The 16,366-nt window shown below is 39.4% G+C and overlaps 1 protein-coding gene across 2 annotated transcripts in view; it reads right to left on the reverse strand.

Annotated features, from left to right (window-relative positions):
• The window catches only part of LOC110164091 (protein tyrosine phosphatase receptor type F), a 288,692-nt gene extending 274,140 nt beyond the window's left edge, over window positions 1-14,552 (reverse strand). For both annotated transcript variants that reach the window (XM_020929120.2, XM_020929118.2), the window contains exon 1: window positions 14,251-14,552. The gene's annotated coding sequence lies outside the window, so the exon portion shown is untranslated. The remainder of the gene's footprint in view (window positions 1-14,250) is intronic.
• Between the last annotated feature and the right edge of the window lie 1,814 nt (window positions 14,553-16,366).

A 16,366-nucleotide genomic window follows, 5' to 3' on the forward strand; every position in this document is an offset into this window, starting at 1 on the left:
CAGACGCCGATCCTCTCAGCCCAGACTAACCGCTAAAAAGGAGGCAGCTTCTTCTAATAAGCCGTCAGTCTACCCCTCTCACTCGCGGGCCGGTCTGTTGGAGCAGATGGAACCATATATCCCCCACGGCTCTCCAGAGGGCCGGAGGATTTAAAATGTAAAAGAGACTGGCGGCGGCGGGGCAGGCTAACGCTGATAAAGGGCAGCAAAACTCCCATTTTAGCTGGTGTTCATTAAACAAGTGCAGTATGCCTATAAAGCTATCGCTATCTATGGAGCGATAAATTAGAATGATCCCTGGTCATCCATACACGAGGCCATATTTCAAAGACAGTACAAGAGGTGGATATACTGCACACAGGGAGATCTTGACACAGAAAGAGAGAAGAGCCAAAGAGGAGGCAAGATTTAAGCTAGTGGGGCTCTTAGCTTAGGAAAAAAGCCATCGTATTTCCAACGATATCATCTGCATTGATTTGTCCTCAAAATTTACGAAAACAAGAATGACAAATCTTTACAAAAATGTATCCAGAAAAGAATCAACCAATGTACAATAGAACCTGCAGAACCATGTTAGTCCAGGACCGATCCGCCTGTGCATGGGTTTATGAATGAAGTAAGACCGTTGCCATAGCGATTAACAATTTAAAACCAAAAATATATGTCTGTTGAGTGGAAAGAAATTCTCAAAATGTTGCATGAAATATATAAGGAAGCTGAAATCCATTAAAGGTGCATTATGTACATTCTTGGTTTGGCGTCCATCACCTTCTTGTTTCTATGAATATGTCATTGCTTTGCTTCAAATGTTCCACAGTATGGCATTAAACAGTTCTACTTTACATTTATTCAATTACAGATGGTTTTATTGCACAAAAATACCTAGAAAAACGTGAATTCTGACTGTGAGCGGGGTTGCTTCTCCAGACTTGACCAGAAACTTGGTCTGGATTAGTCTCCATGGTGATAAAAAGGTTTCATGCCATACTGTGAAACATCTCAGACAAAGCAATAAAAAGCCTTGCCATTATTATTGCATGAGGATCATTGGAGAAGCATAAACCACTGGCCCCATCGTCCCAGAGTTTATTAATTTCCTGTGTTGACACTTTTATTTAAGTCAATTAAACCTCCAATATAATTTCTATGTTGCTCTTCACACCAAGGCGTGCACCCACACCAGAGGAGAGTAAGTAAGTCAGTAAAACCTTCAAAGTTCTTAATCCTGTTCTGGACGAAAAAGCAATTTGTTTTTTGTTTGTGTTAAATTAGCCGAACGCTTTTCTCTTGAAGTTATCTTGACCAGAAGTGCAGAGTCAGAGCAAGTTTTTTCCTTACTTTCTTGGCTCCCTTCACCTCAGGGCACCTCGCAGTTAATGAGAAAGTATTTGGACAGTGGGGTCTTTGCAGAGATCCTGCCTTGTCCTCCATCTTGGAACTGGCAGACTGATGGACAGGAAGAGTGAGGAACAACGACTGGACAAGGCTGTGAGAGAGAATCGATTTTTTTTTTTTTTTTTTTTTTTTTTTTCAGCCGACTACTGGGATCTATTTTAACTGACGGGCCAGAGACAAAACATGAGGTCCTGCACTTCTCAGACGACCTCATTACTACATATGAATCCCTTCCTGGGACCGACCTCTCAAACTCAGACACTATAGGCGCATCTCATTTCTCTGTCCTCGCTTCCTTCTCCTTGATTCCTCTCCTCGATTCTGCAGGAAATGGGGAGGTGAGGAAGTCCCACCCACAGAGGAGACACAGGCAGGAGAGAGGAAATAAACTCCTCACTGAGACCAATAAAGTGTAATTCTTTTATCTGATGTCTGCCTCCTGAAGCCTCCCTCATGTTTACTCCTTCATTCTGCGGGTTTTTTTTTTTTTTTGGGGGGGGGACACAACAATATGACAAATATTACTGACAGCTGAAAAATAGTGGATCGAGGAGAAAGAAGCAAGGAAAGAGAATTGAGATGTGGCCCAAAGGGTGAATCCCATTTCTCTTTCCTCACTTCCTTCTCCTTGAGTCTGCAGGAAACAGGTGAGGAAGTCCCACCCACAGAGGAGACACAGGGAGGAGAGAGGAGCAGAGGGAGAATGGGCTCACCTTTCCTAGTTCCTTAGTTTTAATGTCAAAGTCTGGACATGTCAAACATAATATAGCTTCAAGTTGATGTAACAATATAAACTCACTGAGACAAATCATGTTTCCTCTGTGGTTTCCTTCCATTGTCTCCTCGGAGATTTTGGACGCCACTTAATATGACGTATTTGATTAACAGCTGAAAAATGGAGGATCAAGGAAAGGAATCATGGAAAAGGAAGCGAGGAAAGAGAATTAAGATATCCGAACATTGGGGTGATGGTCAGTATGCCAAGATATGCCTGTTGTCGCGTTGACGCTACTAATGCTGTCATACAAGTAGATCACGCAAGAGCAAAACAATATTTATCATATCACGATTTTCTAAACTCTAGTTCACAACTTCCATTTTATCACAAAGTTTGCTAAGTAACTATATAGTATTTAGGGGTAACTACTTGCTTCTTTTAAGAGTTTACACTAGCGATGTAATGATATCCAAATCTCTCGGTACGATATTATCACGATATGCTTCTGAAGGTCCGATATTTATTGCGATATTTTGAAGAGGGTAATATAATTGTAGATGGGAGACTTTTTTGCTTTTAAAATAAACTGACAAGATTTTGGTGCAAATTATTACCGTCATAAACTCAAGAATTCAAGTAAAAACCATATCTCTTCATGTTGTTTGCACTGAAATGAATCATGGGATATGTAGTTCCTTATGTTTCTAAGCTGTTACTACTATAAAACCATGCATTTAAGCAAAGGAACTTGGGATTCGATATATTGTGACACCCCAAGATATTATTGGGAGACTTTTGACGATACAATATCACAATATTTCAGATAATGTTACATCCCTCGTTTACACTATACTACAAATGGTTAAATCCACCTGTCACTATGGTGCATACTGTAATTGGGTCAAAGATCTTCTGTTATCGGACCAAAATAGAAATGTTTGGTCATTTTAAAGTGCAAAGCTATTGAAAATGTAATGCAGGATTATTAAAGAGCAAAGATAGCAACCGATGATAACAAAAGTACAACATAGCCTTTATTCAAAATTATGCCGTCGAGTAGAGTACTTGACCCATTTATATTGTATTGTGATTCATTATTTTCCTTTGAGAACTGTAATAAAATCATTTTATGCTGTTTTTCATCACACTCATCTCACATTATTCAATGTCCTGCTCTATTTTGACTGCTCCCTTAGGCAAAAACAGTATTTTATTGTCAGTCAACTTCAAAAACCTACCTTTTCTCACAATGATCAACTAACCGTATTAAAAAAACAAAGTATGCGCAGTAATTCAGGCTAAATTTAAAGGTGCATTGTGAAACTTTTATTGTAATCAGATTTTTCCCATGGAGATTTTAATGCTTTTCCTGAAATGTGCCGCAGTACCACTAAACTTAAACTTATCCATCTTGTATTTACTCAAATCCTGGAGTTTTTATTGCTTAAAAACATGAGCAGTGTTGCCTCGTGTCGCGTCCATGGAGATAGATACGTTTAAAGCAATACTGTGGAGCATTCTGGACAAATCAAGAAAAGCATTTGACGGACCGTCCACCAGAAAAGTTACACAGTGCAACTTTAAGCAGATTTTTAAGTCATTTTCAGCCAGTGTCATCCATATTGAAACTAGCCTGGTTCTTCCCTCCTGTCTCCTCGCAGTCTTATCTCCTCGGCGTGTCCCTTCCTCCACAGCATCCACCTAGTTATTCTGAAATGCGTAGTCCTTGGAAGACTTATTTATACCCTCTCCCCCCTCACCGTATACAGCCACAGATAGGATTTACCTGCAGCCAAGACAGCCTCCAGACTATCAATTACCGCCAGTGTAGAGCCACCGCTGGACACCTATGCAAACTGTATATACACATTTACTAGGACATATCCAGCTAGGGCCATCTGCAAAGCTTCGGCATGGATTATTAATACTGTGGTGTGGGTGCAACCGTCAAACAGAAACTACACTTATTAGTCAAGGCGACAGATGTCATAGTCGCACAAGGAAATTGAAGAAAATCATTGGAAGAAATAGGTCAATATTTAATAAGCACAGGAAGCTTTTCAAGTATGAAGGCTGCGACTCTGGGGGTGGAGGAAAAAGTGAAAATGAAAAGAGTTTGCAGCTTTTATCCATGACATCATCTTCGTTTGTCGACCACTGTACAACACACGCCTATTCTACTTCTATTCTTGTAGTACGTTCTTTAAAAGTACAATTTCTTCTTCATTCATTTTTTCAAAAATGGATACTTTCCTGTAGACAAATTAACCTAACTTAGAACTGGGCAGTGTATATGTAAAATACCACAATTATTTTCCAAGGATGTGTAAATATGGTTGCAAAAAGATCTCATTAATAATAAAAAGGGGTAAAATGAGAATACGATGTGATATAGATTTTTGGCAAATATCGCTCACCCCTTCTTAATTTGCTCTTAATTTCGCAACTTTTCTGGTGTAGGGTCTGTCAAATGTGTTTCTTCATGGAGATGTTATTGCTTTGTCTAAAATGTTTTGCAGCATGGTATTAAACCTTTCTATCTATATGCATGGAGACCAAAACAGACAAAGTTACAGGTCAGATGCATGAAGAGGCAACACCACTCACAGTAACAATGTCTGTTTTTCATCGGAAACTACATATCCCATGATTCATTTCATTTTTTTTAACTTGAATTCTTGGTGTTATAATGAAAATAATTCACACCAAAATCTTGTCAAGGTATTTTTAAAGCAAAAAAGTGTCTTTTATCAGCCTCTCCAAAATATCGAAATAAATATCGTACCGTGAGATGCATATCATGATAATATCGTACCGAGAGATTTGGAAATCGTTACATCCCTACCTGTAATTGAATAAATGTAAGGCAGAGCTGTTTAAAGTCATGCTGTGGAACATTTCAGATGGACCCCCGACCAAAAAGTTAGATAGTACACCTTTAGAATTACAACTATGGCAACTCTTGTATTACAAAAGTGTTCTGTGTTTTCAAAAATACATATCTAAAACACCAACATGCAGGGTTTCAATTTTAACCTGTTAAGGCAGTGTTTTTAAAAGCGAGCGCAAATTTATCTTATACAGCAGAACTACCAAGCCAGCAGCCATCTTTTGACACATAACATCTTCAGGTTTCAGTAAGGGTCCGGACTCACTCAATGTAAAAATATATCAATAATGGATGTAGCCAGACTTCGCGGGGATGTTTGTCAAATCTCACTAAAAGCCTACCTATCCGCCCAAATCTTGAACTCTCGCCCGCACCAGTCCATTTGTACCTCCATGACTGTTGACGCGCTCAGAAAAGGAGATGTCCCTAAATTCTTCCTGACATGTCATCTATGTGTGTGACAGCGATTAGACGGAGCAGCGCCCCCCTTCAGCGCAGACAGACTCGGCGCGGGACAGGAGACGTCACTCGCGCCCCGCATCTGCCCTGACGTCCAAAGTGCTTCTGTCAGGTCCGCAAATGAAAAGCCATCACCGCCAATGCACCAGTCATAAAGGCCCACTCACTCCATGGACTGCTTTAATGCCATCTTGCCAGCTCTGGTTAGGGCAAGTGGAGCATATTTAGGCTCAACCAGTCAGTTTTGATTTTCTCCTGCTTTTTAGTGATTCTTCCACGAACTAGCAACAGAAATGGTAAACAGTCCATGGATGGAACTTGTGAGGCATTGCTGGGTTGATACTCTAAACAGAAGACTTGGGTTCATAAGATCATTGCAGTGATTGTGTAAAATCGATGTATGAGCTTTCAAGACTGCTACAGTATAAAAGACTACTTACTAATGTTTTTTTCTCAAACTAGCAGAGGAGGTGGTACATTTTGACAGTACAAGACAACAGTTGGTTACAGCAGTCTCCAGTGAGGCCATTCAAATAGCACTTTCTTTTTTGACAATTGTCACCGGAGGTCTAGCTTGCTTCATTTCAAAAGATTTTGACAGAAAAATTTGAAGCCAATTATCTGTATGTGTCAGACACCTCGCTCACTGTATTCCACGTCTGTAGTTGCAAACTTAAAAGTTATTCTTGTATCCGCTTTCTTGAAGTCGATCTTAACAATAGTTTTGACATAAGATTTTCCCAGCAATAATCTGTTGAGACATGAAGGATGATTCACAATTTACCAGTGAAAAGCAACAGAATCAAGCTCATAAAAGGTTTCAGTTAAACCTGAGTAACGGTTTTCGTTTCGCAATAAATTACACACTTCCATTGATGACTTCCAGCACGCTAAGCTATACACCTGTAGGCAGGGCTGAGAGTTTTGGGAAATATTTAATAATCTAACATTTTTCTGACAGGCATAGCTGTTTATTTTTTAAAAGTAGGAGTCTGTTCAAAATTCACTTTTTCAACATGTCCAGGGGCAAACACATCTGAGAGAATATAAACAGCTAAACTAGCATGAGAATTTCATTTTCAGAATTTCGAAATTTCAGAACATGTTTGGTCCGGGTTAGCAGATTTTATACATGAAAAGAAAGGGCATTTTGTTGTTTGCAGAGGAACTGACATCACTTAAAGGTGCATTGCGAAACTTGGAATTTTCACACTATGGCAATTAACCTATCTGTCATTGTGGAGACCAAGTTACAGGTCAGATTTGCGTAAATGTTAAATATGGTTGCAAAAAGACCTCATTAATAATAAAAAGGGGTAAAATAAGGGTATGGAGTGATATAGATTTTTGGCAATATCACTCACCCCTTCTTAAACTGCACTTAATTGTGTCATTTTTCTGGTGGAGGGTTCGTCAAATGTGTTTCTCCATGGAGATGTTAGTGCTTTGTCTGGAAAGTTTCACAGTCTGGTATTAAACCTTTATATCTATCTGCGTGAAGACGAAAACAGACACCGTTACAGGTCAGATCTGTGAAGAGGGAACACCGCTCAGTCAGAATGCCTCTTTTTTTTAGGTATTTTTGAACTATAAATCCACCTGTAATTGAATAAATGTAAGGTAGAGCTGTTTAATGTCATACTGTGGAACATTCTAGGCAGAGCTGTGGCATATCCATAGAAAAAAGCAGGTGAAAGACCCTAACAAAAATGACATAGTTCACCTTTAAATCATTACAGCTTTCGTGGTTTGCCAATTACGAGCATTTGAAGCGATTATCCATGCAGCCCTATACCTGGAACCGCAGATCATGTCGTTTCCTATATAATAAAACTCTCTTGTTGCAGCCTGCAGTCGAACAGGGCTTGGCCTCAGTCTGCCCAATCAGCCCAGTGCAAACCTGTCAAGGAGGATCTGAGGAAGTGAAAGCCTTTAAAGTGAGCCATCGTGTCTAGCCGTGGCAGTGCGGCTCTGATCATTAGACTAACGTACTCGGGTCAAAAAGCTAATGAATGTGCATTAATAATGGACTGTATGCTAGCACTCTGTATGTGAGGCTAAAGGCTCCTGAGACACTAGCAGCTCACCATAAAGCCATTAAGTAGTTCTTTCAGCTTTGACCGATGCATTCAGAAAATACATTATTTACACAGGGCATTAAATCTGGACTTTTTTGTTCTACCATTCCATTTAGTACATTGTCGTAATCAATTTAGCCCGAAAATGAGTCTATTCAATAAAAATGGAAGCAAAAAACAAGATCACAGGCAGGAATACTACTACATATGTGATACAAAAACTCAAGCTTAAGGACATGCACACGTTTTATGGCAATGCAGCGAGTTTTGGAAAGGTGTAGGTCAAGAAATAGGAAAAATACTGGGGCACGAGTTGCTAAAAACATGTTTAGTTTTATACAACAGGGAAAGGCAGCTTGGCATCTTAAAAAAAAGCCATCAATCGTAAATGAGAGAGGTGGGGACTTGCAAGTTGTGACTTGGACTCGAGACAGACTTGAGTCACTATTTTTATTAGGACTTGAGACTTGACTTGATAAAATGGACTAAGACATGAGACTCGACTTGGACTTGAAAGTGAATGACTTGGGACTTGAATCGGACTTGAGAAGCACTTTTAAATCTGAATTCTTTCTACTCTGACTGTAATGATTCACACTAAAATCTTGTCAAGACATTTAAAAAGGAAAAATGTACTAAATTAATTTCTACAACTCTTATAAATGCTCATATTTTTTAAGTACAATTTATCTTAAAAGTCATCTAAATTCCAAAAATCTAAGCTATATTTGGTACTTTGGTTTAAAGACTTGACATGACTTGAAGCTCAAAAACACTTGCCTGTATTTGACTTAGGACTTGACTCGGACTTGAGGTCAAAGACTTGAGACTTGAGGATCCACCAACAATTAACAGGGACATTGTTGAAGAAATGGAGAGACTTGCATATATTTGAAGGTTGCATCATGCTAAATGTGAGGACTGGTGGGAAAAGTGGACTGTTTATTTGAATGACAACTGACTATTTGTTCTGTATATGTATTTGTTTTGTTACTGTATATTCTATTATAATATGAAACAATAAAATACAAGTAAAAGAAAACATAAGTACTGGTTTGTTCAAGCATCACATCATATGCATTTTCATTGGAGATTCACACCTACACTTCACTACAGTGGATAATTATAGTTTTGAGAAGGCTTTTCAACCATACATTTGCAATTTGTGGTTTCTCCGACCAGATTTAAGATTTTACATCCACTTGACAAAACTACTTCTGTCCACTTTAGGTTCTTCTCAAAATTTCAACCAGTTCTTTGCTCTGACTGGCGGCAAAGGCATCCAAGTCTCCCATGTTTAGTAATGTAGAGGCAACCCCTTTATCAGGAAGGAGATTTGTAGGGAAGAGGCAGGGGATTAGCCTTCAAATTACTAGGCAGACAGCATCCCTGCTTGAGGTTGTGGTAATCGGAGAGGCTGAAGGAACAGATCCAGATAACGGTTTTGGGACTGGTGCAGTGGGAACTTCAAACTCCACTCACTATTAAATATATATGAGCTCGGTCTCATCGCTGGATTTGATATCTTCTTTTGGACAGATCTTAGTCTTAGTTTGTTTTCGCCAGCAGTATGATGAAATTCACTGAGACAATATAGTTATTAAGCTCTATTTTCTAGCAAAGTATGTTTTAGACTTTAATATGGACACATGTATCTAAAATTGGGCAGAATCGCTTATGCAACTGCAGTGTTTAAATTATGTGACATTTTTTTAATTCTTGAGATATATTTGTATTAGTATATTTCACATTTTTTTGTACTTGTACAAATACATTTATATAATTATGCCTTATTTGACATCAGTCTCTTATTTTTGCCACTCATTTATATTTTTTCTCTTTGTTATTATAATATATTGTGATGTCTGAGCTACTGTTAGTGTTGTAGTCAAGAGCGCACTAATCGAGACTAAGACCGGTGTGAGACCACAGGGTCCCGAGACCAGGACCAGTACAAGACCAAGACGTCTGAGGGTCAAGACCGAGACAAGACAAAGACTTTTAAAGGCTGAGACCAAGACAAGACTGAGACCACGGCCCATCGAGACCAAATCAAGACCATCTTTGTAATTTTTGACATTTAATTGTATTTTACAGTTATTTTGGCCCATACTGTATATCAGTGTTTTTATAAATCTATCTCCATTTTATCACTCGTTGAGAGTCAGATTTCAAGACCAAGACGAGACCGAGTCCAAACGCAGTCGAGTTTGAGATGAGACCAAGACCACAAAAAACGGTCAAGGCCAGTCTCGAGATCAAGATCGGTCTCGTGTACTATGACACTAGCTACTGTGTCCAAATAATTTCCCTAGTGGAGCAATAAAGTTAGCCTAAATCTAAGTCTAATAATTATGCACTGTGTTTTTAAATGTTACCAGATTATATTTATTATTTTTGTATTTATTTGAGGTTTAATTCAGTAGATGTTGTGCTTGCATAGATCTGTATGGCTGGTCGATGTTAGCAGCCCATATTCCTCCTACACACCTGTCTGATAACTATGATAAAACATTCTTGGAGAAGAGCTGTGCGTCTTGGCTGTAGAGGTAGAATTATATTGCGGAGGACCTTGGCTACAGTTCTTTTCCATTGTCACCTCTCTGGCCCTGGTTTAAACAAGCACAGCTCTCCACAGAGAATACCCCCCGGACACAAGAATGTTTCATCAACGCCTCAGCCCCCCAGCATCCTCACAGGGCCGCGCTGATCCGACAGCTCCAGCCACACTATAAATAAATCAGACATTATAATGAAACCAAATGAATCTCCATCCATCTTCCCCCAAAACAAGGCGAGGGGCCCTGGAGTTTGGCAGGAAGAAGAGTAATATCCACTTTTCAGGTCGAGGGGACAAGGTGAAAAAGAACTACTCACTACATACCAAGTACATGCTAACAACGGAACGCCACTTTGGTATCTTTAGTCTCGGACAAGGTAAAGGTTAGCACAACGTAGAGAGAGAAAGCATGGGCAATTGCAATACTTCAGGTATGACCAATCATTGCTTGTCTGTTTTGATTGAACTTTTTTTGTTTTTGTACAGTTATCTCAACTCTCCATCGCTCCTCCACGTCTTTACCGTTGCTATCCACTTCTCTCTTCTGCATTCTTTTCTTTATTGCCAAAGTCTGTGAACGATACATCATCACCGGTCGTATCATCCGTGCATAACGTTCATTTGTTATCTCAAATACCACGTGCAGTCCAGATAGCGAAAATGCGTAATCGCAAATATATTCAAATCAACGCACCATCAAAAGGCACATTCTAACAAAGAGGTTTCAATTTTGCTTTTTTCCCCACACATTTTAATTCAAAGTTTTTAAAAGGCCATTGAATTACTGAAGAAACAGATGACAATAACCTCTACAAAAAGTATTCGCAAATTGAAAAGCAGTACTCTATTTCAGTGTAAGGCCATGTAACTTTGTGATTGAGTGCTTTACTTGGTCTGACATGTCACTCACACAGGTGGTATAATGGATAATGAACACCACCACATAACAAAAACTCAAACCCACCATTATAAAATAGCAAATGTACACCCATTGCACTTTATTTAAAAAAAAAGTGCAATTTTGTCAGCAAATGGACACTATTTGAATGAGTCTGGGTATTTAATGGGTATGTAATGGAAAGACATTTTGGTGAAAAGGAAATGTATGTCCCCATTGAGAAGACTGGCTGTAATGCATGAGGTTTCATTCACTATAGTCAAAAGTACAAGAAGGTCTCTTATGCCCAACAAGAAGGCTGATGTAATACAAGTTGCAGAGTTCAGTTTGTAAGGGAAACCATTTTCATCACACATTTGCAAGGATATTTCAGCTATATTTCTCCAAAAGTGTTTTATCTAAAATGATCTCATGTCAGAGCCTTGAGGTGTGTAGATGCAGACAAAAGCAAAAGCAAAGGTTATGTCTTCAAATGTGCAGTGGGCTTGGGGTTTCAAGAGGAAAAGCTTCCTTGTCAAAACATTGATTATTTTAGTGGTAAAAGGAAGATTTCTCTAAAGCTTTTCCTCAGTAGCTGTCACTATGAATGAGGGAGAGTCAGAAGAGAAGAGGTGTCAGAATGGGGAGCAGAGGGTGCCAATCACAAACTAACACATGAGGCGGAGGGCCCACTGATTGACATTGCACAGAGCAGGGTCCTCTCTTTGCTCGCGCCCCTCGCTGAATAAACATGTTATTTGGTAAAGAACAGGAGATTGACAATTACGCCTTGTCATCATAAAACACTGGTGACCTTGTCACCAACATGGCCGACAGCAGACAAATGAAACATCTTCCCTCCGCTGACATTTTTAATTCCGAGCGCCGATCATAAACAAAGCTATTTGGCAGCTTTTGCAACAGTGCTCTGAACTTTAGTGACCCGACTGGAGCAGGTAGTTTTACTACTCATACAGTATGCAGCACAGACACATGTCTGCCTCAACATCAGCGCCTTCACACTCATTGATCTGTGATTGTAAGCAACCTCTTTCATGTCCCAACTGGGACAAGAGTGATTAAGCAAATCCATCATGCGTTAACAGGCCATTACACATCATCCAATTCAGGCATGATGAGAAATCAAGTTCTATGGAAAAATCTATATGCTCAGCCCATAATTACTTTGGAGAAATCCGGAGGGGAGGAGATTGAGTGATTGACTGCTGTGAATGTGGTTTTCTACAGGAGGAAAGGCTGGAGGCGACCTCTAACTAACGGATATTTTGTATGTTTGCTAGGGGAATCTAATAAGGCCCAAATGGACACTGCTGCTTCCTCAGGTCACTTCCTGGACATGTCTTAATGTGTCTCTGGGACATTAGCAGTGGCAGAGTCACTGTTGTGAATGAGGAATGCCGGGTCGATGGCCTGCATGTCGGAGGTGAGGCCAGATGACCCGAGGGTCAGCCAATGAGCACTGAGCTTGTTTAAAGCAGGACTCCAGCCACACCTTGTGTCTTGTTTGTTGAGGCTCCTGAGCAGCTGAGAGGACATTTTAGCAGTGTTAGTCCAGTACAAGTCCATCTTAGGTTTCGCCCCAAGGTCACCCTTTTAAATCAGGTTCACTCCCCCTTCAACACAAGCAGAGCAGAAGTGCCCAATGTCACAGGGTTGAATCATCAGATGAAATCATCATACACTCATGTAAATGATGAATACAGCTGAGGTTTTAGAGCCAAAGAAAAACACTAGCTGAATGCTCAATAGTGAACCCTTGAGGAAGTTTGCCACTATAAAAGCTCCTCACAAGTCAGTGCAGTCATGTCTGCACTGCACTCTCTCCAAACTTATTACAGCTTTGGTCACAATGTAGTGAACGGACATTTCTCCCACAGACAGCAGCTTCTTTTGTTGAGCAACCAACTCATTGGGCAACAGCAGATACTTTTATTATGACCTATAAGACACAGGCAACTTTTTATTGTACCCTAAAAAGAACTTAACACATAATGCCAGGAAATAGGCAGACTTGGAGACATTTCCATTTTGAATTACATTTTCAGTGTAAGTTGCAGTCAAATCTAGCTTTTCTAATTACACAGACCACATATTGCAGACCTAGACTTCAGAGGAGCTTGTCGGCGAATCATAATTTGTGACTTTGAAAAGTTCACCACAATTATCTGGGATTTCAAAGCCTTTCTGTGTCTCCTCCTCGCTCAAATTCTTGTTGCTGAAACGTTAGCCTCCAGATTGCCCAGGGAGATAGAGACAACTGGAAAAACAGGTTGCTTTGGCCGTGGCGTAGGCCTATAATGCGGTATAGCAGCACGGCGCCTCACCTTAGCAGCGGTAGCTAGGGGACATTCTATGGCCCTTCTATTCAAAGTGCTCTGAATAAGGAAGGGGAGGGCTTGCACCAGACAGGGCAATTTGCCAGAGAGCCAGCCAATAGAGCCAAGCCAAGACGAGGTTAACTATTGTTTTGGCTTAACAAGCAAGAGTGAGCAGGGACAAAAGAGAAAGCGCACAAAAGAATCGGAAGAAAATACCTGACCATTGAAGTGTAGCACATCAACTTATTTGGTAACTTTTGTGGGAAGAGTCAATTTGTGAAGGTATGTTTAGACTGAGAGAAGACTTTTTCTGAAGAAGTCTGAGTCACGTTTGAGTTTGAAGTGTAAAACCAAGTGTAACACGACTTATTTAGTCACTTTTGAGAGAACAGTTAGTTTTGCAAATAATATTATTTTTTGCCTCAAGAAGCTTGCCAAGTTTAAGGGCAAAATCATCGTACATATTTAATTATTTCGGTAAGAACATGTCGTGATAAGGTACAACTTCACACTGCAAATCATTTCAGATTTTGGTTTAAAGTGTAACATATTAACTTGGTGAGGACGTGTGTGGAAATCCTATTTGTTAAATAATAAAAAATATAATAAACATCCTTAAAACACATTAAGTTGAAAATAGAATTAAACTGACAAATTTCTAGCTCACAAACATTAAGATATTAAGCTGTATTTCCATAACACATTTCTCTCACAAGCGCAGTGACTTATTGTTTTGTGTCAAGCAGTATCAGAGAAAAAGTACATTTGTTGCCTTGTTCTTGTTTGTTTTTTAAATAAGATTCATTTTAGTTACGTTCCACTGCTTACAACTTAGGAAAAGTTCACTTTGAAAACATGCACCTGTGCTTGAATACCACCGTGCAGCACCACTCAGAACTGAAGTTGTATTGTAACAGCGGGACTTTGCACTTACCAATGCATGTCAATTAGGTCCACTCGAGAATAAATCCTCTTTTTATTCCCTTTTATTCCAAAGTCGGACAACCCAATCCTTTGACAAGAAAATCCAGCGATATCCACAAATCCTCAATGATGTTTTATGAAAGAAAATAAAAAAAGAAAAACCGCCAGCGTAGTCTGAACTCTCCCTGGTTTTCCGTGGTAAGTCCAGCGATAGCCCGTCAATAAAAAAAAAAAATAAAAAATTCAGTCTCCGCTAACAGTACGCTCCAGCCTGTGACTTAGGAGCGCAGTGGTTTAGGTCCTTCCTTGGCTGCGCTGGTTCCCACACTGAGCGGCAGTTCTGGGGATAGCCTGGGAGAAGCCAGCCCCCGTGTGATGTCAGAGGTGTAGGATTTCACCGGGGGAGAGAGGGAGGGGGGAAGGAGCGGGGAGGAGGCAACGGGGCCTTACCTTTTGAACTTTGACCAATCACAGACTATTTTCAGAGCGCACCTGAATGTAGAAAGAAGAAGAAGAAAAAACAGGTACACGTGATGGGTGTTCTTTTTGAGGCTTAGAGAATCCATTATGTGTTATCTGCGCTGTTTGTTCAACTGAAGAATGTGGAGCTAAGTAGAAGGTGGTGAGAAGTGGGACTTAGCCACAGATCAAAACTTTGGATTAAAGTTCAGCATTCTCAGAGAAAAATCTATTTGTTAAGGTGAATATCGATTCAAGTTTTTTTTTTTTTTCTTATTTTTCATAAATGCATTTTCAAAGCCAAAGATGAAACTTCAATTGATAAAAGTTGTTCAAAAAGCAAGTAGAAGATTTTAGTACTAAACTTTAAAGTACCTGAAGTCACTGTGTAAAAACTTAAATAACTCAAATTATGCTTCTTTAATAACAAGAATATACATTACAAAAATGCAAATTACATTATTCTGATGAAAAGTTTTTATTTTAAATGTAAATAACTTTATTTGTTCCCAGTGGTCAATTCAAAAGATACAAATAAATACTGCATATTTTAATCATTTTAATATTTAAATTTAAATATATATTGTCTAATTTCTGCTATAATGTTGTTTTCTCATCAAAAACAGACCTGGAGTTGTGTTTTGTTTTGAGTTTTATTTTGTTTTTTAACGCATGTTTAACACACAAATTCTGTATATTTAGGCAGAGTTCTTCTCTCAAACAGAAAAGCCTCTGCTCCACCTTGTGATGTCATATGGTGATACAGAAACTACTCTACTGTGTTTTTAAACTCCATACACCTTAACTAGAATAATCTGGATAATTTCAGCCCTGGAATAGACTTCTCTACTGAACTAAAGGTAAAATATGGCTGTTAACTTGAAAACTACAGCTTCATGACATCACAAGGTGGAACAGAGCATTTTGAGCTTTGCAGATGCAAACAGACTGATAATAAAGGATAACTATAAATGTGAATGAAACAAAACATAACTCCAGATATGTTTTTGAGAATATAACAACGTTCTAACATGGCTAAAAGCTCACATGAGTTAATTTTGTGCAATATAAGACCTTTAAATATGTCTATTCACGTTTTTTTCTGTTATATAGGACCTCTAATTGATTGACAGTTTTACAATATTTGCCTTCAAACGAAGACTGTAAAAATAAATGAAAGTTAATACTTTTTCAAAATCATTCCTTTACTTCCAGTGCAAATTAACAGTGTTAATTATATATGCACTTTAAAGAACATTATCTGGACCTAAGGGACTCCCACTAACACAGAACATGCTTATAAATTAACAATCAAAAAGCAGCGAGTTGTAGGCAAATATCCCACAATCCCCTGCTTCAAACGGGTGGAGTTTTGAGTCTGCGGCGCGCAAACACACACAAAGTACGACACAATGGTTTTCTCGGTCCCCGCGGTCAGACTCTGCTAGCCACCGAGCTAATCATCCACAACAGATGTTCAGAAATGTTCACTCGGATTTATGACGGCGCTCAGAGGAACAGCCAAGTCAGCCCCTGGTGCACTTTTTCTCCTCTGTCTCCACAAGGACAAGGGAGAGCAAAGAGGGGGAGGAAGGGATGGGAAGGAGGGGTGAGATGGATGGGGAAAGAGAGAGAGAGAGATGAAGAGAGGGAGAGAGATGGGTAGA

This window comes from Boleophthalmus pectinirostris, unplaced genomic scaffold (assembly GCF_026225935.1).
Source record: "Boleophthalmus pectinirostris isolate CB_2022bp ecotype Guang Dong unplaced genomic scaffold, ASM2622593v1 HiC_scaffold_16, whole genome shotgun sequence".
Taxonomy (NCBI): Eukaryota; Metazoa; Chordata; class Actinopteri; order Gobiiformes; family Gobiidae; genus Boleophthalmus; species Boleophthalmus pectinirostris.